A 5925-nucleotide genomic window follows, 5' to 3' on the forward strand; every position below is an offset into this window, starting at 1 on the left:
GGATCGTACCCTGGGTCCACCCCATAAAGTTTGAAAGAGAAATCCTATGTCCTGCAACAGTGCAAATTCATATTCAAGATAAAAACTGAAAACAGAGACAAACCACAGAAGACCTACCACTCTGCGGGCAGACGGTACCCTCCCCACAAACTTCAGCCTCTGCCAGATACTTCCCAGAGAGGTGCTTCTGCGGAGCATCTCTGTGTCCAGACGGCAGTGAATTAGGCATGAGCTGGAGGAGACGCAGCTTCTCTCAGGCTTTCTCCCCAAGTGACATTACCAGTCAGGAGCTGAGGGGAGCCCTCCCTCCCATTTCCCCAGTTTCTGGCAGGCTCCCTATCTTGCCATCTCTGTGTTCTACTGCTTTAAGTGGATTCCATTTTTAATTTTTTTTTAGTTCTTTTACCTGCTAGAAACTTAAACATATATCATTAAGTTCCTTCCTGACAAGACTCCACATGAGATTTTTTGTTGTTGTTGTAGCTTGACTACGTTTAGAAAAAGTTTAGCTCATGAGAGGCACAAATACAGATACATAAATAAATAGGAGGCTCCACACACCAGAATTCCGTGTCCCGCTCCATCTCTGACCATTCCAGACCACCAAAGAGGTCGGCTAGATTCCTTTTTGTGAGGAGAAATGATACTTATGCATATATATAACAATATATATTAATATATATATATTCAGGTTCTTCTGAGGGTCCTCACTGGATAGAGTAAAGCCAGAGTTTTGGTATAAAAATCAAAACTTTAAAGATTCCCAAAGGAAGTGGACTATAAAGCAATTCAGTTTTCTACAGAATTACTCTATTGAGTTTATGCTGATCAGCTGAGTACAAATTCAGGAGAAACAAACTAAGATTCACTATAAAGTTAGAGAAACAAACTTTTGTTCAGTTGGCTTGTTTTGCACTACTATTAACCAAGCTAATTGGTACATTTATTTAAATTTAAAATGCCTTTGTTCATACATGATAAATCATACCGAGTAACAAAAATATTTGACTTTCAGTCTCGAGCTTAGCTAAGAAATTCACATCTCTTTTTTTATAACATGTATTGAGAGACAGGAAAAACCAATTTAGTGAACAATATTAACTAATTTCACATATATGCTGAAGCTTGGATAAATGGTTGAGTTATAGATGAACAGTAAGTGTGGGTATGTGGTGGCCAGGTGACATTCAGGGGGCTCCCTGGGGTTTATCACATAGGATGTGTTTCCACTGATTTACGTTAACAACTTGCCCTCTGTGAATCTTCAATGTAACCAGTTCCAAATCTTCCAGCTCCTGCAGAAGGGTGGTTTTTTTTTTTTTTTTTTTTAAAGTTTTCTTTTCAAGTCATTGTTTTTCTAGCCGTGTTTCAGTGGCTGCTTGTTCTTTCAAGGTTCAGTTGCTTTCCGCTTTTATTTAGGACCTTGAATATTTCATTGGTCTCACGGCCTCCAGATGTTGACTGAGACACAGTGTTCTGTCCATGGTGTGATCCGTGGGGCAGGGGTAGATGCCAGATCTTGGTTCTTGTCACTTCCTGCTTCCTGCTCTGCAGTTTTCTTAGCCTCATATTTCCTTTGATTTTTTTTTTTAAGGGCCTCTCTTGACAATGGCTTATCATTTCCTGGTTGTGATTTCTTATTCTGGCATGGTTTCTTCTCAGGCTACTTGGAACTGATGATTAGTTTATTTCTTAAAGCTAGGAATCTATCAGCCATCGCAAATTTATGTTCCTAATTGGGTACTTTGCTTGAAACTGCTTGGTAAGCTATTGTTTTTGCTGGAAATAGTCCATCCAAAAATGGTTGCCAGGATAGGGCTGGCATGATACCAAAATTTGTACCCATTATAAACACGCAACTGGGGAGTATACATGGCTATTAAAATGTGCTCTCCATCTGGGCACCAAACAAAAGATGTAGGATCAGAGGCTTAGAAAGAGGGTTGCATTTTTTAACATCCCATGATTGCCTTTGTCCCTCAGATTTTAAAATCTAGCTAGCATTACTATGTGGCCATGAAGACTAAATAAGCTGCATTAATGCACCAGGTCCAGAACACAAGATCCTATTTCGAGTTGGAATGCACACATCCATACATAGCATAAGGCTCAGTAGATCCAGAATTCCAAATTACATCACAAGTGCTTTGTGACTGAGCAGATTAAAGCACTTTCTCCATTTGTTGCAAGGTAACAAACACAGCATTTGCTCCCTGTAGTGGGAAGTTCCTCTCTCGTCAAATTTGTTCAAGCCATTACAACACAGCAGTGGCTTTTTAATTCCATAGCATCATAACCTTATCAACTTTGAAGGAATGACTATTGGCTTAACCTGCATAAGATCCCTCAAAGTTGGGGGTCCAGATATAACCTCACAAATACAGGTGCACCTTTACTACCTGGAGCATTAGAGAACAGTCCCCAGGTGTGACTGGAGTCCAAGTGATGACTCATAATAAATTTTTTTGGAAATGAAAATTGCTTGTAATTTTATTAAGATTAGTTTCAAAGAAGTGAAATTCATGGTTTACATTTCAGGCACAAAGAGTCTCATTCTCTGAGGAGGATGGATACCAACTTTGCATTTTTTCTGAATGAAAGACTCCAAGCATGTCCCAATTTTCACATGATAGAGTTGCAGGTTGGGTCTCCTGGGGGCACAAGTATGGGAGATGGGAGAGTGCAAGGCTTTTATGTTGCCAGAACTTTTTTTTTTTTTTTTTTTTTTTTTTTTTTGGTGATAAATCAAACTGCCTTTGGAGGTCAAAAGAGTGTAGTAATCCTGTGGTATTGACATTGGTAATATTTATTGTTTTTTTCCCCTTGTCTCAGCAAACAAAGTCCTACCCTTATTAAAGGTGTATGATTTGCAATTTTCTCTGAGATCCCCTTGTAAACACTGTGCTTTGTGTAAAATATGATGGTCTATTCACCACAGAGAGTCCTTCAGAAACTTGGATGGGTTCATATACTAACTGCAGGGCTCTGGAGACATCACCACCTCTGAAGCCATACCTTATTCTGCGGGGAGAGGCATGGGCAACCCCATCTCCTGGAAAACAGCTACATTCATTTTCAATGCCCCTTAATGTCATAAGTCATCCTATTGCTGCTGGGTCTGTGATCAAACTTGGAAGAAGTCAGTGTGTGGGTCCTTCTCTTACTGCAGAGTACTAAGGGAAAATACATGGTTCTTCAAGGAGTACAGACTTTGCGCCTCCAGTTTCCCTTTGGCCATACTCATAAGTCCAGGGTGAATCTCTGAAAATCAAGATCTTACAGCCCCATTCCATACTCTTTGTCACTGCTTTATTGACAGATGGCTACAGAAAGTACCACTGGTCTTTAGTGGGAGTCTGAATGAACTAGACTGGGAGTAAGGAAGTAAGCTTTGTGCACCAATGAACAACAGCTCCTCCAATGTGTACTCACATCACATTCACACCCACCCACAGAGGATGTCTGGCACCATAACTTAACATTTCAGCTCCTTCAAGGCAAGGACTGACAACCCTCCTTCCCCACCTTCCAGCTTGAGCCTTCCCCTGTCATCCTTATCTTAGGAAGGGTCATTGCCATCTATTATTTGATCAATAAAAACACCTAAGAATTTGGCTCCATGGTCTTCTTTCAACTCTCTTTCCACAAAGAATCCATGGTCGGATCCAAATACACCCCACGCTCCTCCATGGAAAAGCACCATCTTCTCTCCCCTTCTCCTCCGAGCTGCCCCTGTTTTCCCTCCTCCAACCACTCACTGTACAACAGCAGAGTGACCTTGCCAACGTGAGTCCAGTCCCATTTCTCCACTGTTTAAAGCTCGATCACACTGCCCATCACCCCTACAGTAGACCCACACACCTGCCACTCCCTTGCTTTCCAGCCTCATGCAAGCATCATTCTTCCTTGCTTGGTACCCAGCCAGCTCCCTTCATTACTGTGAACACACTGTGACCTTTCCCACGTCTGTTTGTACTGTTCCCTAGGCTTGAAATGCTCATCTTGGCTCTTTATGTGACTACTTCCCTCTCAGCCATCAGATTTTAGAGGCAATGCCATCCTTTCCAAAGTAGCCTCTCCCAGTTACTATCCTCTCACTGCCCTGTTACTTCCCCGTTGGTCATTATCTTGCTTAGTTGTGTGTTCACTTCTCCATTGCCTGTCTTCCCCAACAGAATGCAGGCTGCGTGAAGGAAGGACGCTTGTTAGTCTTACTCACCTCTGATCCCCAGCCTGTAACACAGAGCCTGGCACATAGTAAGTGCTCAATGCGTATTTGTCAAATGAATGAATTGTCTGTTCCCTTGCCCTCAGTGTCCAACATGCTTGGAAAATAGCTATTGATTGAACAATAAATATATAAGTGAACTGATAAATATGTATGTATTTTGATTGTTCATCCTACTGCAAATGCCCTCCAAGCATGGTGAAGCAGCACCTGGGCACAAGAACACCTGTTCCCACCCTTCCTCCTGGTTCTGCTCCCGTGGCAGCACTGTTTATAAGCGGGTTCCCTTTGATTATCTCCAGGACAAGAATGAATCATGTGTAGGTAGAAGACATCATGACTGTGGAATCCTGAACTCTCTCTTAGCTTGATGTTTTATTTGTTTCTGGAAACAAGAGCCTGTGGATGGGGACCCTGAATGAGAGAAAGTTCTGATTTTCCTTGTATATGGTGTAGATGAAAATGAAAGTGAATCCCTGACCTGGTCATACCTCTGACTAGGTTTTCTACTCCTGTGCATTTTCTCCAGTTGGGGAATTCTGTGAATTAGTGGGTCTCAGGGAGAGCCAGAGTGTGAGGCCAGAGCTGCCTGGAAGCTTGTCAAGTGAACCACCAGGGGAGGTAAGTGGCGATGGGAATGGTCCCCAGATGAAGTAAGGGGACGTGCCACTTAGCCACCAAGATCTGCCTCCAGATTTGCCTCTTGTCTTCCCTTCCAGGGACTTGGTCTCTAGCCCTGACCATCCTCACCTTCCTTTGGAGAAGGCTCCTCCTAAGACTCATGGTAAAGTAAGACATGTCCCTCCAGATCTGACTCCCACCCCACAGGTCCCAGAGACCAGCCTGGATGAGAAACAAGAATGCCCTCCTGACTTTCCAGAGCTCCCCCTCCTCACAGCTGGGCACTGGGGCCTGTCCATGGAAGGAGCCATCTGGGCACACCAGGAAGGGTGGCTGTTCATAATCCTGCATCCGAGTATTCTGTCCAGTTAGTGAAGCTGGGCTCCTCCATGGGAACCCTCACGTGTCTGTCCTCCCAGGCGCCTCACTCTGAGGGAGACTTGCTCTCTCCACCAAGGGTCAGACTCCTGGTTTGTGTCCTGAAGCTGCTTTGCGTGTTCATACTTCTGGCTCCTTTGGTGTAACTCACTGCTGGTGAAAACTTGGCACACTTCACATCTCTGTCTGAGTAACTGCTTTGTTTTAAATTTTGGGACATCTGAAAAATCAAGTGTTAAAATGCGTGTGTGTGTGTGTGTTTGAAAGAGCATATGGGAAAATCCCTTTCCCTTGGCTATTTATAACTCTTCTGAGGCACTAAAAGCACAATGGCCATAACTCTCATCCATCCAAAAAAGTGCCCAGCGCAGCACTTTCTTATTTTATACTTCCTTGCTCTTAAGTGCTCACTGTTTGGATTTCTGATCTGATAACTTTATTTAAAAATTGAGTTTTACTGATGAGTCACAGAGATGAAATATACAGTGTGGAGAATATAGTTAATAATAATGTAATATCTTTGTATGATGATGAAGGTGATCAAAAGGTACAAACTTCCAGTTACAAGGTAAATATAGGAATGTGATGTACAACATGATTAATGTAATTAACACTGCTATATGTTATATATGAAAGTTTAAGAGAGCAAATCCTGGGTTTTCATTACAAGGAAAAAAAATTTTTTTCTTTTCCCTTTG

The 5925-nt window shown here is 42.5% G+C and overlaps 1 pseudogene; it reads right to left on the minus strand.

The window, feature by feature from the left end:
• Positions 1-1079: 1079 nt before the first annotated feature.
• Positions 1080-3132, minus strand: LOC116667244 (annotated as a pseudogene).
• Between the last annotated feature and the right edge of the window lie 2793 nt (positions 3133-5925).

This window comes from Camelus ferus, chromosome 11 (assembly GCF_009834535.1).
Source record: "Camelus ferus isolate YT-003-E chromosome 11, BCGSAC_Cfer_1.0, whole genome shotgun sequence".
NCBI lineage: Eukaryota > Metazoa > Chordata > Mammalia > Artiodactyla > Camelidae > Camelus > Camelus ferus.